Genomic DNA, 17,815 nt, shown 5'->3' with positions numbered 1-17,815 from the left:
ATGACTGTTAATTCAGTCATAGAAGTGAAACCAAATCTGCTTCAAAAGCCATTAGACCTGCTTTGCTGACCTGGAGCTAGTCATCTGACTTTACATCTGAGCAGATTCAAAACCTAGCCATATGCCAAGAATTGTTATAAAACTCCATTAAAAAAAATAAAACCACAAAAGGGGCTAGTGTATAATGGATGGCCTTATAAAGACAGCCAAATAAGTCATCAGTTCCTTCCTGCCTACTTGAAATGAAAATGAACTCTTCAAAACATTCAAATTAACAAAAAGGTTTATCTTTCAATAAATAAAATATGCATGACTTAAAAGGCTGCAGTATTTTTTACAATCTAAGTATCCTGACACCAGGGGTAGAAAAAAGTTTTCACTTTCAGAAGTCATCTGCATAGAAGTATTAAACTCTTGTGGAACTGCACACAAAAAGCCTAGAAGTGCTGAACTTTCATTCCCAGTGAAGAAGAAAAGTCCCCACAGTGGTTTAAATGGAGTTTACCATTATTTTTAACAGTATTTTAAAAGAATGGTCTGAATGGCATAGTATGTTCAGCCATAATTTTTAACAACAAATGAAAAAACCCTGTGTTAAATAGACTGTAGGGGCTTCTCAGATGATCATTTGGAACTCCATCTTCTAAAGCTTAAAGGGTAATGTAGTGTTTTAAACCCCTGTGACACCAAGTTGCACATCTCTCCTTAAAGCTAGCTTTATGTCTCTAGGTATTCATTACAGTATATTCTGTATATATACAAAAAAATGCTCTGTCTATTAAGCCATAAAACTGTAGTCTGCTCTAAGTGCTTTAACTGTCTCTGCCCAAGAAGATTTTTTTATTTTTTTTTCTGGTCAATAAATTTGTAGCCTACCAGATTCACAAGGCCAAGAATACAGTTACAGCAGAGTGAGTTTCCTTTGGATGACTACCGAAAGTGAGAACTACAAAAGTGCGCAAACATTGTTTCTTTCATTCTCGTTCATCTTCCCCAAGCCTGGCTGGACATAAATTTATGTAATTCTAATATCTCATCACCAAGACAGCCTGCAATAAAAGTAGTGTCCAATTTCTCTTCACAAAAACAAGTCTTATACCATATTTAGCTTTTTGGTAACCCCTCTGTCAAAGCTAACATTCCAACTTGGTAAATCATTTTTTTCAAGACAACTTAAACATCCTTCCAAGCTGATGCTAGTGCCTAAAAACCACTCAAAGTCATTTCCTACCTATGTTTCATTAAGTTTAGATGTATTTTAATGCATTTCTGGTTTCTCTGCGTGACAAAAATATTACAGGATTCACAGCGGTTGCAGTGAAAAGGACAGTAATAATCATCTCCAACAGACGACCTTGTGAAAAGAAATTTTCTCTATCATTCAAGCACAATTTTTTCAAATCTTCCCTAAAGGCCATCTGCCATTCCAGTTGATTTTGAGATTGTACTGTTATAGCTGCTATCGTGTACTTAAGCTACCATAAACCAAAAAAGCTTCAGGAGGAAAAAAAAAATTACTAAACTTTCAAAATTCTTCTTTTCTTCTTCATTTCTACCATGGGAAGTCTAAGAGACACTCTTGCTATCTTACTTCCTCAAGATTAGCTTTCAATTTTCTATACAGATGAGGGTTGGGTTTTTTTGTACATGCGAGATAGCATACAGCATTGTCAACCTTTTCCTTTCTTCATATCCAGCCTGACATTAAAAATAACACCTTTTTTTTTGGTTATTTGGTAAGGAGGTTATGCCATTAATCACAAAGGGAGATAGTTAACATTGGTCTTTTTTGCACTCTTCTATTTTCAACGTTGTACACAAATCATCTTTGAATCAAAAGACACAATCTGATCTAATGAATGACAGAGTAAGCTGCCAGCAATCTTTACATGTGAGGTATTACATTAATATACCTGTCCATCAAAAGCACGTTATTAAGTAAATGAAGCATTCTATTATTCTCTTACAAAATGGATACTTACACTTTTCCCCTCTAGGCATGCAGTGACAGGACTTGCTGTAAATCAGCACAGCTCATCAGCACATCAAGTAGCTACGCTTATGTGTGCCTACTAAAGACCTAGACCTTATAGACAGATAAATCATCCTGAGCAGAAATTAGAGCTTCTTTCCTTTTATAATTTCACACTGAAGTTTTGCAGTTGCCAAAGTCACAATTTTTACACTTTAAAATGGTTAAATTATGATTATGATAGAAAAAGTTCTAATTTAGAATTGATTAAGCTATTTTTAAAAAACATTTCTCATCTCTTCTAAACAATATATGTTCATATTAATGTAACAAAAGACAGTCACCAGTAGGGAAGCATAGGGGCTTGAGTGTTCATGGCACAATTTAAGATGCTTCCTAAACTTGCGCAAGAAACAGACGACAGCTACTCTGGGGCTGGCACAAGAACATGAGATGGCAACTGTGTTATTACTTCAAGTCCTACAACAGAATAAGAAACTCCATGGCTCATACCCTAAGACATAAATGGGATGCTATCAACTTTTTTTCTATACTGTATTTAAGTTCAAATCAGACAAAATACAGAATCAAGTAGGATGTACAAGTTGACATACATTTGAGAGAATTGCTAAACGTTTTCTTTATTTTTGAACTGTAGAGAACCATGCATGAGACTGTCCATGAAACTCTCTCACAGTAATTACATATGAAAAACCAAAGCAGCCAGCATTTCACAGAAAAAGGAAGGATAGCTTTTTTTTCACTTATTTTAACATAAAAACAGATGAGCTGTGAAAGATTTCTCCTTGTACATGATCATTCTCAATTGCATTAATTAGTCATGAGTACAAAATTCTACTCCTATGCTTTCTGAGAAGTGTATCACTATTTATAGTACAATCCAGGAACTACTTCACTTTAAGTGCCTAGTGGGAGAATAGCAACATTACAGAGCTATGGAATATTATTCTATCTTATATTTACTCACAACATCGTATACAAGGCCTCAAGCAAAGCAAAACCCAAAGAGAGATGCTAATGACTAATAAAGTTCTACCAAAAAAAAAAAGTGACAAAATAATAACAAATGCTTAAGTAACCAGGTTTGACCCTGTACCATTCTTCACCAATAGACATTCGTAATTCTGCATCCTGAAGCCATTACCAAGAAACCTGATGAAGAAACGCTAGACATTCACAGAGCTGTAAATGTAACCTGTAAATGTGAGGCCCTTGAGACCATTTCAAAGATGCTGTTCCATAAGTTAAACATATGGTACAATACAGTTAGGAAGAGACAATCAACAAAATAAATGAATAAACTTTTATTTACATTTTACGTCAACACTTTCGGTGCACACTAGTGTAAGCATACATAAAAGCTTGAAAAGCATTTCAAAAGTTAACTCGTGCAAAAGACTCTTCTGGTATACTAGGAGCTACATGGGCAGAAGGAAGCAGCTCTCCAGGAAGAGGGGAACAACTTCCTTACCTTTCTGAAGAAATTTCTTTGTGTTGATCAACTGTATTAGCATGGGATATCCTTTCTGTTAACTACACTATGCCAAATCAAAAAAGATTAAACTACAAAGCATTCTGGGCAAATGGATGATAGAGATTCCAATATTGTAACAGCAAAGTACAACTATTAAAAAAATACTTTTGAGCAGCGTATGTCTACCTATGCCTATTGAATAAAATTGTAAAAATAAAAACGTCAACAGCAACCTACTTATAAATTGTATTGGTCAAAGCTTTGTTAAAAGAAAGTGAGAATAAGCCTGTTCTGAAAAGGGTATAAACCTTCAGTGTCTTATTTTAAGAAAGAGCAGTAACTATATCCTGTTTTCATTGTTTCAAAGTAAAGAAATGTCTAGTTGGTGCACAATGGGGCAACTTGAGCCATCTGTGGAGGAGACTCAGTTACACGGTCCCATGTAGTGCTCAAGTTCTGAGCTAAAATCACTCATACAGTCCTTCCCTTCTTCCTCCTTACTTTTTTATTATTTAATCTATTTTAGTTTTATCATTTTATTTACTATTTAATCTATTTTTGTATTTATACTGTTACATGTCCTTGACATGAAAAACATTTTTGTTGAAATGAAAAATATTTTTCTCCACATATAAATTTTCCTAGAAGCCATATTCTTGAAATTATATCCTATTCCTAGAAGCCATATTCTTGAAATTATATCCTATTTCCTTAAAGATATATTACTTTTCAACATTGTATCCCATAATTACTCAGACATTCCTGAAGATTCAACTAAACAAAGGCAATGCTAGATTCCCAGCTCTAAGGGATGCCTTCTAATAGATTTTTGTGTATTTATACCAAAGGCCAGTGTCAATGTAGAGATCACATATATAATTGGGATTATATATCTTTTTGGAGTATTTACTTAAAATGCTTAGCCTCAAACTGGAGTTCACTTGAATTATTCCAGCTGTTAGAGACCTTGCTGAAGAAAATCAAATTGATGCTCATCTGCCTTTTACACATAAAAAAGACAGGGGTGGAAGAAACACAACATCACCCCACTGCTCCCCCCCCAACCCAAAAGCTTCTCCTTGAGTAAGTTCCTCAAGTTTTAAAGGGAAGACTACTAGAAAGCAGAAACACATGATTATTTTAACTGCAAGTCATCAAATCAAATGTCGCTCAAGCCCACAGTGAGTCACAAAGCCATTAATATCTATTAGATTATTACTAACCTACATTAAACTAGCTGAATACTGGGCAGGCATCTGTATCATCAAATTATCATTTGTCATTAACATACACCCTTAGTACAGCCTAAGCAACCCAATGAAACACTAAATGAACAAGGAGGCTGGACCTGAATCTTTCACACTGGGTGATAATTCTCTGTCCAGGGCTCAGTCGTATCAATAAAGCAGTATAGGAAAAGACATAAGAGAACAGAATTAAGACACAATATTTGGGTCCTGTGATAAACAGGTTGATTTTTTTTTAAATCTATACTTCTTCCTTCCCGAAGACCTCTGGATGTCTAAGTAGAGCTAAAAATACAATTGTAATTAAAATTCACACAAATACCAAATCAATACAACTGATGTATGCTTGCTTGAAGCAGAACTCCTTTCTCATTAAATAATCTCTTTACTCAAATTTTCTCTGACATGTCATTGATCATTTCATAAGGTGTTTTTTACAGCCGATCTTAATATTGATCTTATTTGTATGAAAGAATAAATCCTGTACATTTATATTTCCAAACAGACTCTGACAGCAAACAGGAAAGCTTTACTCTATTAGATATCCTGTTAAGTAAAATTATCTTAATACGCTGTATTTTTAACCCTTTCCGCAGGAAAAGCAGCATGTTCAGGAGAATACAGACCTATCTCAAGTCTTCCTTTTTCTGTGTTTGTTTCATTTATTTTTAAGTACATGGATCTATTTAGAGAAGGAACACTATAGCATCTGGCAGAAAAGGTGGTGTTTGTGATGATCATTTCTGAGAGATGTTATGGCCTCAAACTCAGTTAAACATTAACCTAGATTTCAGGCATCTTTCCCAAGTGAAAAAACAATATCTGCACCTTCTCCACAAATAGGAAAATATTTTTTAGCAATACATCGCACATTGTCTCAATTCCCTAACCTGGCTTGAAACCATATGTTAGCATTTCTGAAATAAATTCCTAAATAGCAGTTTGACATCTAATATCATCAGAAGACATGGTGGTAGTCTGATAACTAGCTAGATTTTTGGATAACATCCACATGAGAGAAGGACTGTTTTATAAATCAGCCCAGCACACCTTAAAATGCAATACTGTAAATAATAATGTGATTATGATGGAATATCATATTGAATAATCATATGATTTATCATCAGAGTCTAGAACCAAACATTTAACAGTACACAGTGCTACCTTGCCAAGCACATATCCAGCTGGAACTGTTTTTCCCTCCTCTAGTGAGTTCGGTGAAGGCTGCATCCAAAAATGACAGAATTACAGAATCACTAGGTTTGAAAAGGCCTTTGGGATCATCAAGTACAACCATACCCATCCTCTACTAAACTATATCCCTAATCACCTTGTCTACCCGTCTTTTAAATACATTCAGGGTTGGTGACTCAACCACCTCCCTGGGCAGCCTGTTCCAATGCCCGATAACCCTTCAGGTGAAGAATTTTTTCCTAAGCTCTAATCTGAACCCTCCTTGGCACAGCTTGAGTCCATTCCCCTTGTCCTGTAACCTTTCGCTTGGGCAAAGAGACCAACACCAATCTCTCTGCAACCCCCTTTCAAGTAATTGTAGGTGGTGATAAGGTCTCCCTTCAGCCTACTCTTCTCCAGGCTAAAAATACCCAGTTCCCTGAGCTTCTCCTCTTTGCTCTCCAGCCCTTTCACCAGCCTGGTTGCCTTTCCGTGGACACACTCCAGGACCTCAATGTCTTTCTTGTAGTGAGAGGCTCAAAACTCAACACAGTATTCGAGGTGCAGCCTCACCAATGCCAAGTACATGGTACAATCACTTCCCTGGATCTGCTGACCACACTGTTTCTGATACAAGCCAAGATGCTGTTGGCCTTCTTGGCCACCTGGGCACACTGCTTGCTCATATTCAGTCAACAGTCAAACAGGTCCTCTGCCAGGCAGCTTTCTAGCTACCCTTCCCCAAGCCTGTAGCACTAGACAGAGTTGTTATGTCCCAAGTACAGGACTCTACACTAGGCCTTGTTAAACTTCATCCTGTTGGTCTCAGCCCATTGATCCAACCTGTCCAGATACCTTTGAAAAGCCTCCGTACCCTCAGGCAGATCAATAGAAGGAGAAGCTAAGGAACTGGGTTTATTTAGTCCAGAGAACAGAAGACTACAGCAGGATCTATTTGCTCTCTTCCACTATTGAACAGAATATGGAGAAGCAGCAGACATATCCTTCTCAGATGGGCACAGACAAAAGCTGAGAACAACAGCACATGATGAAATGAGACTAACACCTACTGGAAACAAGGAAAAAACCCATAAAATTTTTCACAGGACTGGTCAGACAGGTCATCCAAGAAGGCTGCAGAGTTTCCATTCCTAGAGGATTTCAACATGTGGATAGAAAAGTCTCTGAACAGCCTGGTCTAAATTTGAAGTGAACCCAGCTTTGAGCAACCATCAAGTCCTTCTCAACTAAATCCCTCTTCACGTAAGCTACCTGGTTTTGTTCTAGTATTCTCTACTAAGAAACTTGCCTTGTTTTATAGTTTTTATTTGTTTTTTGGGGGAGTTATATTTTTGAAATAGTATTTCCAGCCTCTATGCTAACACAGAGAGAATATTAGGAAGTACATGGCATAGTGTTTCAATAAATACTGTGGTGACAGAGAAGTAAAAAAAATGAACATTGGATGACTTCTTTAGAATTTGTTATAACAACATCCTGGAAGATGTGAGAGCTAATAAATTGCCTCATGTTTCTAATTACTATGTTCTGCAACTGGTCTTACTGGACAATGGTGTTTTTTTATTTTATGTTATTTTTTAATCCTATCCCTTGCATAAGGATTCATGACTGAACACAGAAATTGAGCAAATAGTGCGTGGGTAAGGATGGAATAGCCCAAACTTAAAATGTTTGGAGATCAGCACTATTCATAGGCAGAACTGCAACTCAATTGACTGCCTGTATCAACAGCTCTCTGGCAATGTGGCTGCTGCTAGGCCTGCGCTGTACTTACTCTTTCTCATGCTGAGTTATAGGTATTCCTTATCAGACCAGTCTCCTTGTTTCATTAACCTATGTCATCGTTTTGCATAGCTGTGCTGCCAAGATGGCTTCCGCAAGCAGCAGCTAGAAGCCATCTGCAGGCCCCAGAAAGCCGATTCAAGGCCAAAGTTGCTGCTGACCAGCGCTGAGCCAATCAGAGATGGTCACAGCGCCTCTGTGAATCCCATATCGGCAGATACATTCTTCTTTGAGAAGATGTAACAAGCTGTGTGGACACCAAGGCCAGGCCTGAAGGAGGAAGGGGGAAGAATGAGGCACTCCGGGTGAGAGATTCCCCTGCAGCTCATAGAGAAGACCATGGTGGAGCGGGTGTCCCCTTGCAGCCCATGGATGAGGACGGGGAGCAGAGACATCTACACTCTGTGAAGAGATTGATCCACGCCACAGCAGGTTTGCCAGGGGACTTGCGACTGTGGGGGACCAGGCCAGGGGAGCCTGGGCCTGAAGGACATTATCCCATAGAAAGGAGCCGTGCTGAGGCAGATAGTGAGGAGATGACTCCCCAATAGAGAGGACTCACGCTGGAGTAGTTCGTGGAGGGCTGTCTCGCATGGGTGGGACACCACGGTGCTACAGGGGAAGTGTGTGTGTCTATGTGTAGAATGCCTCCCCAGCTAAGAAGGAAAACAACTCGGGAGGAACAGACTGAAAACCCCCATTCCTCATTCCCTGCCTCTCCTCACGCTGCGATGGGGGAGAAGAATTTATGATTAAAGTCTGCAAAGAAGGGAGGGGTAAAGGGAAGTAGAAGTGTTAAGATCTGGAGGAGGAAATCAGCTTATGAGAAATTGACTGGAACCCCACTTCCCATTCCCTGCCCCTCCCTGCGCCATGTTGGCAGGGGAAGAAGGGAGTAAAATTCTAATGAAGTTTAAGTCTGCTATGAAGGGAGGGGTGGGGGGAAAGTGCATTAAGAGATGGCCACACTTCTCATTACCTGACTCTGGTTCACTGGGTGTGTAGCTGTAGTAGTAATAAATTAGTTTTCCTTTATTCTGTGTTGAGTCTGTTTTGCCCATTGCACTAATTGGAAAGTGATCCGTCTTGAATCCTAAGCCTCCCAATATATATATATTTTCTCCCCTTTTTGGCTAAAAAGGGAAGTGAGTGAGCGGCTTTGGTGGGCATTTCACCTCTAGCCAGGCCCAAACCACCAAAACCTATTAGTGATTTCATGTATACGGAAGGTTTTAATGACTCATGAATAATGAAAAAAAAATATTGCAAAACACAATAAAAGCAAAACAAGGATTTAAAAAGACTCATACAATTTCCTGTTCTGCAGACAGGTCTCCTTACTGATTCTAAGAATTACTAAAGATACAACCTCAGTTTTGTCACACACGGGGTTCTTCCTTTCTACGCAGACAAACAGGGACCTAGATGTGCATCCAACATGCATCTTCTGCTTTCCTACAGGTTATGTACATTTTGCACTTCCGAAGTAACTGTCGCCTTTCTGGATAAGAACCAGCACTTTCTCTCTCACCCCTCAATCTATTTCAGTGATTCTGCAGAAAAACACATTTTGGCAATAACAACATATGTGAAAAAAGCTCTCTGCTTGTATACTTCTTAAAATTTGCTGGCTAAGCAGAATGGTCCATGAAATTTAGGTTTAAAAAACAAGAGAAACAGATGTATGTTACTAATTCTGATTTGACAAATAAAGATTAAACAGTTCTAAAGATGTCTTAAGCTCCTTGAGGGTAGAGAGAAAAGAGGCTGGTAAGCCACATCATCCCAGTGGTTCTGAACCAGAAGGAGAAAAACAATGAACACCTTTGTCCCTTAAGAACTGAATTCCATTTCCAAAAATTAAACAGGATGCAACAAAATAAATTTGACAAAATTCCACAAATTGATCTAAGCTTCTTCACACCGCCTAAGTGAGGATCATTCACACAGCAAGTTCTGTGGGCTGGGCACACCTGTTAGAAGTGGTCTTAGCAGGTGGGTCAGTAGTGGCAATTTAGAAATCCTCACTACTCTCGATGCCATCATCCCTTCAGAATCTATCACCCTGCTCTTGAAAGTAATACGACAAATATGCAGTTCAGCTGAAAACTAAAATGAGCTCTCCTGCTGCTTTAGATCATCCTTTAATTGCACCACTTTTTATTTTTCCAGCCTGTTAACCTGAACTCCTCCACAAGCACACCAAATGCACTGAAGCAAGTTTACATAATTTATTTTTCTTCCTTCTTACCACCATACTATTAGTACAATAGCTCCACTTGTTCTTTCCAAAACCATAATAATACAGCATCCTATTACCCAACTAGCATTGTTTGGTGAAACCCTCATTTGTAAGCTGAAACACAAATATCACACTGTGAGAAAGTCTGGTTTTATAAGGTCCTGTGTGGATAATTGGTGATTTCTGATAAATACTACAGCCTGCAAACTCTATTACTCTTCTGGTATATCATGAGAGCTCCCTTTGAGAAAAACAATATAATCTGTAAGTCAAATTGAGAATTGTAAGATAAATGTCTTGCATTATTACCAGAAAACTCCGAAATATGTTAAGTACATTTCAAAAGTACAGAATAATTCATAAACAATAGCTCAAAAAAACCTCCAACCCCGCTCAAAACCCACCCAAAACTGAAAACCCAAACCCTCTATATTCTCAACTAAACAATGAATAGTAAAAAGTAGTCTATTGCTTTTATTATACTAGCCATACAGGGCAACCTAATGAAAAAATATTCAGAATTGAAAACCCCAGAGAGCAAATAAATATATAATGTGTGATATTAAGTTAATTTACTATTAACCTGAATGTTATTTGCTTCACCTTGTAGTTTAAATGTAATATATGGTTAAAAAGTCTATAAGATTTTTAAAATTTTATTTTCGGTTGATAACCATATATTACCTTTTTATCTTCTTCAAATCAAGATACAAAGAAGTAAAAATGCTCATCCAGCTAACCTATTGAAGGAGCTAAAATAAAAGAGGTAACTTTTTTAAAAGAATTTAGGAATGAAAGTAGAAATTTGCAAGCTAACATTTTGCTAGGACACTAGTCAGGCTTTTTTATGTTTTCTTGTAATACATGGTTCATCAGTGATACCCCACATGGCACTTTTTACTACCACTCAACATGAAACCGTTACGGTGCGTCAGTCATCTGACTCCTCCCTGAAGGGCAATGAAGCATTTGTATAGACAATTGCTTATCTCACCAACCCTCCAGTTTAAATACAGGGCAATAAGTAGGCCATTTATGAAAGCTTTGTCACAGAGTCCATCCCCTTCCTGTCATATTGGAATACTAGCGAAATCCAGAGTCAAAGGTATTGCTGTTAAACATCAATCTGAATGACTGACCATGAAAATAATAGCAGCCTGAACCCAAAATCCATAGTCAGGCATCAAGTCAGACTTCTCAAACAATAGATAAAGCACACACAGGACAGTAAAAGAAGTGCACACTGTGTGTGGTTTCTATAGGAAGTAAGGGGGACCAATATTTCAAAAGGCAAAGAAAACATGCAGGAAAACAAAACAGCAAAAGAGACATGAAATGGAACATTAAAGTACTGGATGGAAGAATGAGACTTGGCATTGTGACCAAGACTTCCCTCTTGCTGTCAGATGTCTACTATTCTCAAAAAAAGTCAGATTTTAATCTAAATTTTCTGAAATAAATGGCACCACTTCCAATAGCTACCTATCCAGCATCACCATTCTTGTCACCCACTCTAGAAAATAGACCAAAACAACTTAAAACAGGTATGGGAAGGGAACAAAAGTACATCCCCAACTTTAGGCTACGTTTTCATACACAGGAATCGGATATACAGCGGTATATGAAAGTTACAGTAAAACACCACATACACATCATAGCTCTAACAGAACTTAAAGAATGTGGGTCAGAGAAAGCAGAGCACATGAGGAAGCATTTGAGCATCCTTGAAACAATGCAATATTCATAACACCATAGAGCACTGAGAAAGTGTTCAGTCTTTGAGGCTAGCTGAAACCTCTTAAATCTCATGCAACTCACATAATATTTTTTCTTTACGTACAAACTGAAACTAAGTAATAAGAGAATGACAAAAAATCCCATACAAAATGTAGAGAGACTTTATGGATTCAGTTTCTGTAAAGCAATATTAGAGATATTTAACAAATATTTTAATACAGCTAATTTCTTCTTAGGTTATTTACCTAGGAAAGGACAGAGATTGCAGTTGCTCTTTTCAATGTCTTACAGAGAGCTTCCAAGTCCTTCCAAAGTTTTTTCAAATAAATATTTACTATTTTTCTTTCTAAAAATTCTTATGTATGGACAGAAGTATTTAATGTCTTTAACTGCTGGAATATAATATGAGTGAAGGAAAAAATATTATTAATTCTTGATGAAAACCACATCATACTCTTTCCTTACAGAACTTCACTAGAATATAAACAAAGATGATACTTGCTATTAAAATACCTATGATTCTTCATTTGTGATGTTTGCTGTGCCAGTGTGTCTGCACAGACTTTTCTGTGAGTCATGCCCAGGTAGGGCAAGGAAAACTGGACACAGCACTAAATTATAACTGGGGTGGGATGTAAGCAAAACTTTATTCTTATATTAGATCTCTAGTGAACTGCACAGACAGACATCCCCACATCTTCTAAATCAAAAATATTTCCCCAACCAGAAAATTAATTATTGGAAGAAACAGTACCAGATGATTCATTACACATTGCTACACAGAGCCGAGGACAAAACACTTATTAATCTGAAACTCATCCACATCAGATGACTGCAGCAAAAATGTCATACACATGCCTTTAGCAACACGCTGAAGCTGTTAAGTCATATAAATTAAACTGCTGATCTTAAGAAGCAAAACAAGCTTTCCAGTATGTGTATTGTTTTTAAGCAACATTTCTCTTATAAACATACATAATGCAATAGTATGTCACTAGAGGATACTGACAGCAGTCATCTTCATGCAAGCTCAAATTCAAAACTACTTTGAGAATTTATCCAAGATCAGAAATATAAGGCCAAGCAACAGTAAGTTTCCATGGGTTTAGCCAACTTTCTTTTTACAACCTTCTTTATCATAAAAATGTTACAATTCCTGATCAGAAAGTAACTACCAAAAAGGATATTGAATAAGAGAGGCAGTGTGTGCATATGTGAATGTCTGCATGTTTCCGTGCCTCTATATATACATATTTCTGTGTATATATATATATACACACACGTATACATGTATCTTAGAGAAACACAAACTGAATTTAAAAGGATTTTGAGCGATCAAACTATACCTACTCTCCCTTCCCCAGCCCCCCTCCCCCAAAATAAAAAAATAAACAACCTGAACCTACCACACTGGCTCTACTGCCTTATTCATATCTTTATTCCTAGCATTTATAAAGCAACATATATCTTCCTCTGCCTCAATTACTCAGCAAGCCTTGGTACTAATCCTGGTTTGTCACTTGTAAATTAACTTTCTAGTTTGACCATAATACAGTCATGGTATTAAGTCAAACTCAATACTACATGCTGCTGCATAGGGAATACGATCTACCACCATTCATTTAAGAAGAAATATGAATCTCTAAAAACATGTATCAGTCAAAAGTATGAAAAAAGCTGATGAACTGCAGCTTACAAAGTCTTCCTTCCCAACACACCTCCAAGATGCTGCCTATTTCCATTCATCCTAAAATTCTTCTGTAGTTGGCTCTCTTGATATCTTTAGTAGACTTAAAACTGGTTAACTCAAATCAGTATAAAATAGAAATGGAAAAGGAATGGTGACATTGAGACCTACTTTTTGTCTTTCACATGAACCCGTCAGTAAAGCGCTCTGTGTCTCACAAACTCAGCAGTCTGCAAAAGTGACACTGCTGCCAGACACAAGCGTATGTGGTGCATTATTATGAAAGGAGCGTAAGCCTCAGCACTGTGTCTCAAGGGAAACTTTGGAGAAAGGTATTTTGGATGTGCTCATTTCTGCAGTATTACTTTTATGAAATACACAGAAGAATCTCAGTGAGACCATGAAGACACTACTCTACGCCACTGACATAATCGTTTATCTATGCCAAACATCATGATATGACAATGGTTTGTGATAGAAACTTGAACTCATATGCAGAATCACTTCCACAAGTGCCAAGGAATATTAAAGATCCTATCTGACTGGCAGCTTCTCATCAAGGGACTGGCAGAGGAGGAATCCAGGAATCAGGGCCTAATCCCCATTGTGTGTCATAGGATATTGCCACTTTCACACTCCACGGCTGTCTCGTGGAACTGATTCAGAGAGTAATTACAGCTCAGATAAGCCTTTTCTGGAATACATGCAATTAGTTCTCCTGAAGGAAAAAAGAAAAAGGCAAGGGGAGGGAGGGGGGGAGAGCCTGACACTTTAATAATGTTTAAATATACCTAATCTATTTCTTTTCTGCTCCTAATATTTCCTAAATATGAGGAAGAAAGAGGATTTGAAAGTACTTACAACTGCCTGTTCTTCTGTAAATCCCTATTGGGTCTGTAATATCCCCTGATAAAATAGCCAATATAAAATAATACTAGAAACCAGCACAGTGCAGAGTAAAGGGGTAATCGGTGTAAAAAAATTAATCTAGAAATTTAAATGATTTATATACAGACTATATAGGAATTACCTCATTTCTTTAAAATGTCAATGGTGACTTTTCCCTAAAAATTTAAAAATAAGGTATTCACTATGAGTTCATTGATTTATTTTTCTGAATCTCACTCTTAGCCTGACAAAACAAGTTGTGATTCTAGGACTGTACAATTCAAGGCATCTGTATTGGCATAACTACATTTTGATGTGATTTTTACACTTAAATTGAGTAAATGTCTTTCATAAACAGTTCATCAGCAGGATTGAAGTGCATCTCAGGCTTTCTGTTACACTTCAAAGCTGGATAACAAGTACTCATCTTCTCTACACTTCAAAACTGCAGCAATTGGCTAATTGCCCATTATTGAAATCAACCTACAGGAACGAGCTAAACTTGCCATCATTCTGCTCTCCAGAAACAGATTATAAACTAAAAAATAACAACCAGAAAATCCCCACTACCCAACCAGGTTTTGGACAAGGAGGTAGGATTTGTTTACAACTCGCAAAGATAAACCAAAAAAAGAGCGGTTGTGTATTGTTGAGATTAACCTAGAATATATAAAGCATCAATTTCTACAGCTGGAGGTTAAGCTCACTTAGCTATAGCACTGTAGCTGTTCTAGAAATGTGAAAAGCTTAGCATTTGATAAAGAGCCACCTCCACAGGAGAAAAATATCCCCAACAGCTGGGCTGTAAGGAGACCTGACCTCACTTGGCCTCCAGTTCCACTCAGAGTCAACCCAAACCACCTCATCACATTGTTTTATTCTGAAAGGACAACACATGACTGAAGTTACACAAGGAAATCAAGGTTGACCAGATAATGCAGTTAACACTCATTTTTCAGCGTGAATGCTGCTATACCAATGGCAGCAGTAGAATAAATGTTACTGTAAGCAAGACTCAGTTAGTTTTGCCACTCTACCTTAAAAAAAATTATACCAAGTGCTCACACTGCAGTGGAACGAGATTGGTCTGGAAAACATAAATTAAGAGTTGCAGGAAAAACTCGGTAGGAGACAGCTGAGGTTTCAAACATATTTCTATGTCCAATGAACACCAAGACTTTCATTTACTGTGTTTATTTTAGTGGGAGAAAAAATTACAAGAGAGCAAGAGCAAGGAAACAAGTCCTTTCATGAAACCCTGTAGAATGGATTCACTTCATTTCTTTGATTTACTGGGTAAGAGGATATTTACAAGAACAAGTACAGCTTTGAGACAAAGCGATGCCTTGAACCAAAATTTTAATTTCTTGCTCAGGTTCACCATTTCCACGGAGGCTTAGAGCAGTTTTGGGCACCTGACATCTTTGAAGCGAAACTGTCCCCAATTTCTGGAGCAAGCATTTTTCAGGCGATAATGAGAACAGACGAATTAACTCCACTGCTCCTAGTACCTTTATTTACTCCTTCAAAGACAGACAGACACACTTCTGTTGACCCAGGAGGTCAATCCAAAATTATCACTATAAAGAGAAGACAGTAAAAGATTGGCAAGGAGCTATGTTTTTAAGTTCTTTGTTTGCTCAGTAGTAGGTAAGGGCTCCTTGCATTTTATCCTTTGTACCTGGGTCTTGTAGTTGAACCCCTATTTTCATTCCTCAAAGATTTACCTTTTTCTCCCTTCAAGAGGTAGATGGCAATTAGAAGAGAGAACACTTGTGGGTGCTCTGAAGCTTCATCAGTTTACAGCAAGTCAGCTGGCACGCTATTGGCATTTTCCACACTCATGTCTGTTCAAAGTCTCCTTCATAACACACTCAAATGGAGTAGAAATATTTTGTTGAAGTATTTGAAAATTTTAAAAAATAATAAATATCAAAAAGGGGGAAAGAGGGAAGACTATTAAAAAACTCTTGGAAAAAAACTAGAGAAAAGAAAGAAATAAAAGGTCTTTGAGAGCTAAAATTTACTTGAAATTCACTTAAGGTTAGTTAGGGGTTCGCAGAAAAACGACTTAACCAAGGGTTTTAAATCTACATGCAAGCATCCAACTTAGCTGAAAACCACAAGGAAAGCACGGACTTTCATAAACCTCTCTCAAAAAGTCCAAAACTGACTCCCATCCAAATTGTTTTCTATGTTTAAGTGCTAACTCTGAATTGACATCCTGATGCCACAATTTTAAGACAGGCAGGTTGTATTTACTTCCATATTCAGAATGACAATGGGAACATAGGTTGCCCTAAGACACAAAAATAAAAATGGTAGTTATTCCATCAAGTGTTATGCCTGTGACATATTGTAGCTAAGTGAAAAGGCGTACAGTTTCATTAGCCGAGAATTACTGTTCTACTTATCTTTTGTAAAAATTCACTTTCCTGATATTTACCATCTTACAAACACATAAATAACTGTAGAAACTGTAGAATTTGTAGAATATTAAAAAACATGTTTTGCATCAGTTTTTGGTTGATGCTATATAAGTGGAGAAAAACATTACCAACATTTTCTAGATTAAAAAATACACAGATGGCCAAAGGTAGCATATTGACTCCACACTTACACACCTCATGCACAAAAATCCTTTTTTCCTATACTGTGGGCACTGGACACCCACTACCTTTTATTTTTTCTTCTTTCCCTTCCACAGACTTCATAACGTTAAGTCCTGCTTCTGTCATGTTCATCTCCCCACCTGGCTTTATTTAGTTCGATAGGAGTAAATGAGATACACTGAGTCCTTTCAAAACTTAACTTCAAATGACTAAATGTGGTCTCAAGACTCCTACTTCTATGTTCTTTTTCAAGTCCTAGAGTATAAAAACTGAAGGTAGTTAATCATGGATTAAATCCGTGATACATACTTTCAATCACATGGAAATCCTTATTTCATGACCCTAGGAAGATGTACTTTTCTGTCTATTAAGAGGCGCAAGAACTGAATTCCCTGTGGGACTTTTTTCTGCAACTGACATACAGACAGATGAACTTTGACAACAGTTAACAGCAAATGAGCTAGAGCTCATTGTATCAATAGAGGATAATTTTACACTGACAAAATTGTCAACCAGTTAAATAGCATATGTTCTGAACTAGAATGATATAAAATTAATGCTCCAGCACTGTGCAGAAGCTTGATGTTCCCTGTATCCCATTTTGTCATTTAATTTTAGATAATAATTACGTAATACATCATTTCTTAATGTAGCCAAATATGAAACAAAGAATATTGATGACCTGTATTTATTTTGCAGATGTTAATATAGCAAAGGAATCTTTCATCCTTGAGCAGCATTACATTTTTCCTATGCAACTTGAAACTTAGCTATTCATGCTGGTGTGAAAGTGTACGGGTGGTTTTGGTTAGTATATAACAGATGCAGTAATGGATGGATCTGAAATCATTCTGTCCATGTGCTGAGCTAGCCACTCATCATGAGACAGAAAGGCAAGAAAAGACCTTGCCCTGGAGCAGATAAAGATCTAAATAGGGAAAAAAAAAACCCAACCCACC

General features: G+C 37.3%; 1 protein-coding gene across 1 annotated transcript in view; it reads right to left on the bottom strand.

Annotated features, from left to right (window-relative positions):
* Positions 1-17,815, bottom strand: part of CCSER1 (coiled-coil serine rich protein 1) — a gene marked incomplete at its 3' end in the record, with an annotated part of 600,835 nt that overhangs the window by 290,675 nt on the left and 292,345 nt on the right. The gene's annotated exons all lie outside the window — the stretch shown is intronic.

This window comes from Gallinula chloropus (assembly GCF_964237585.1).
Source record: "Gallinula chloropus genome assembly, chromosome: 4".
Taxonomy (NCBI): Eukaryota; Metazoa; Chordata; class Aves; order Gruiformes; family Rallidae; genus Gallinula; species Gallinula chloropus.
This window is presented reverse-complemented; position numbering and strand designations above follow the sequence as displayed.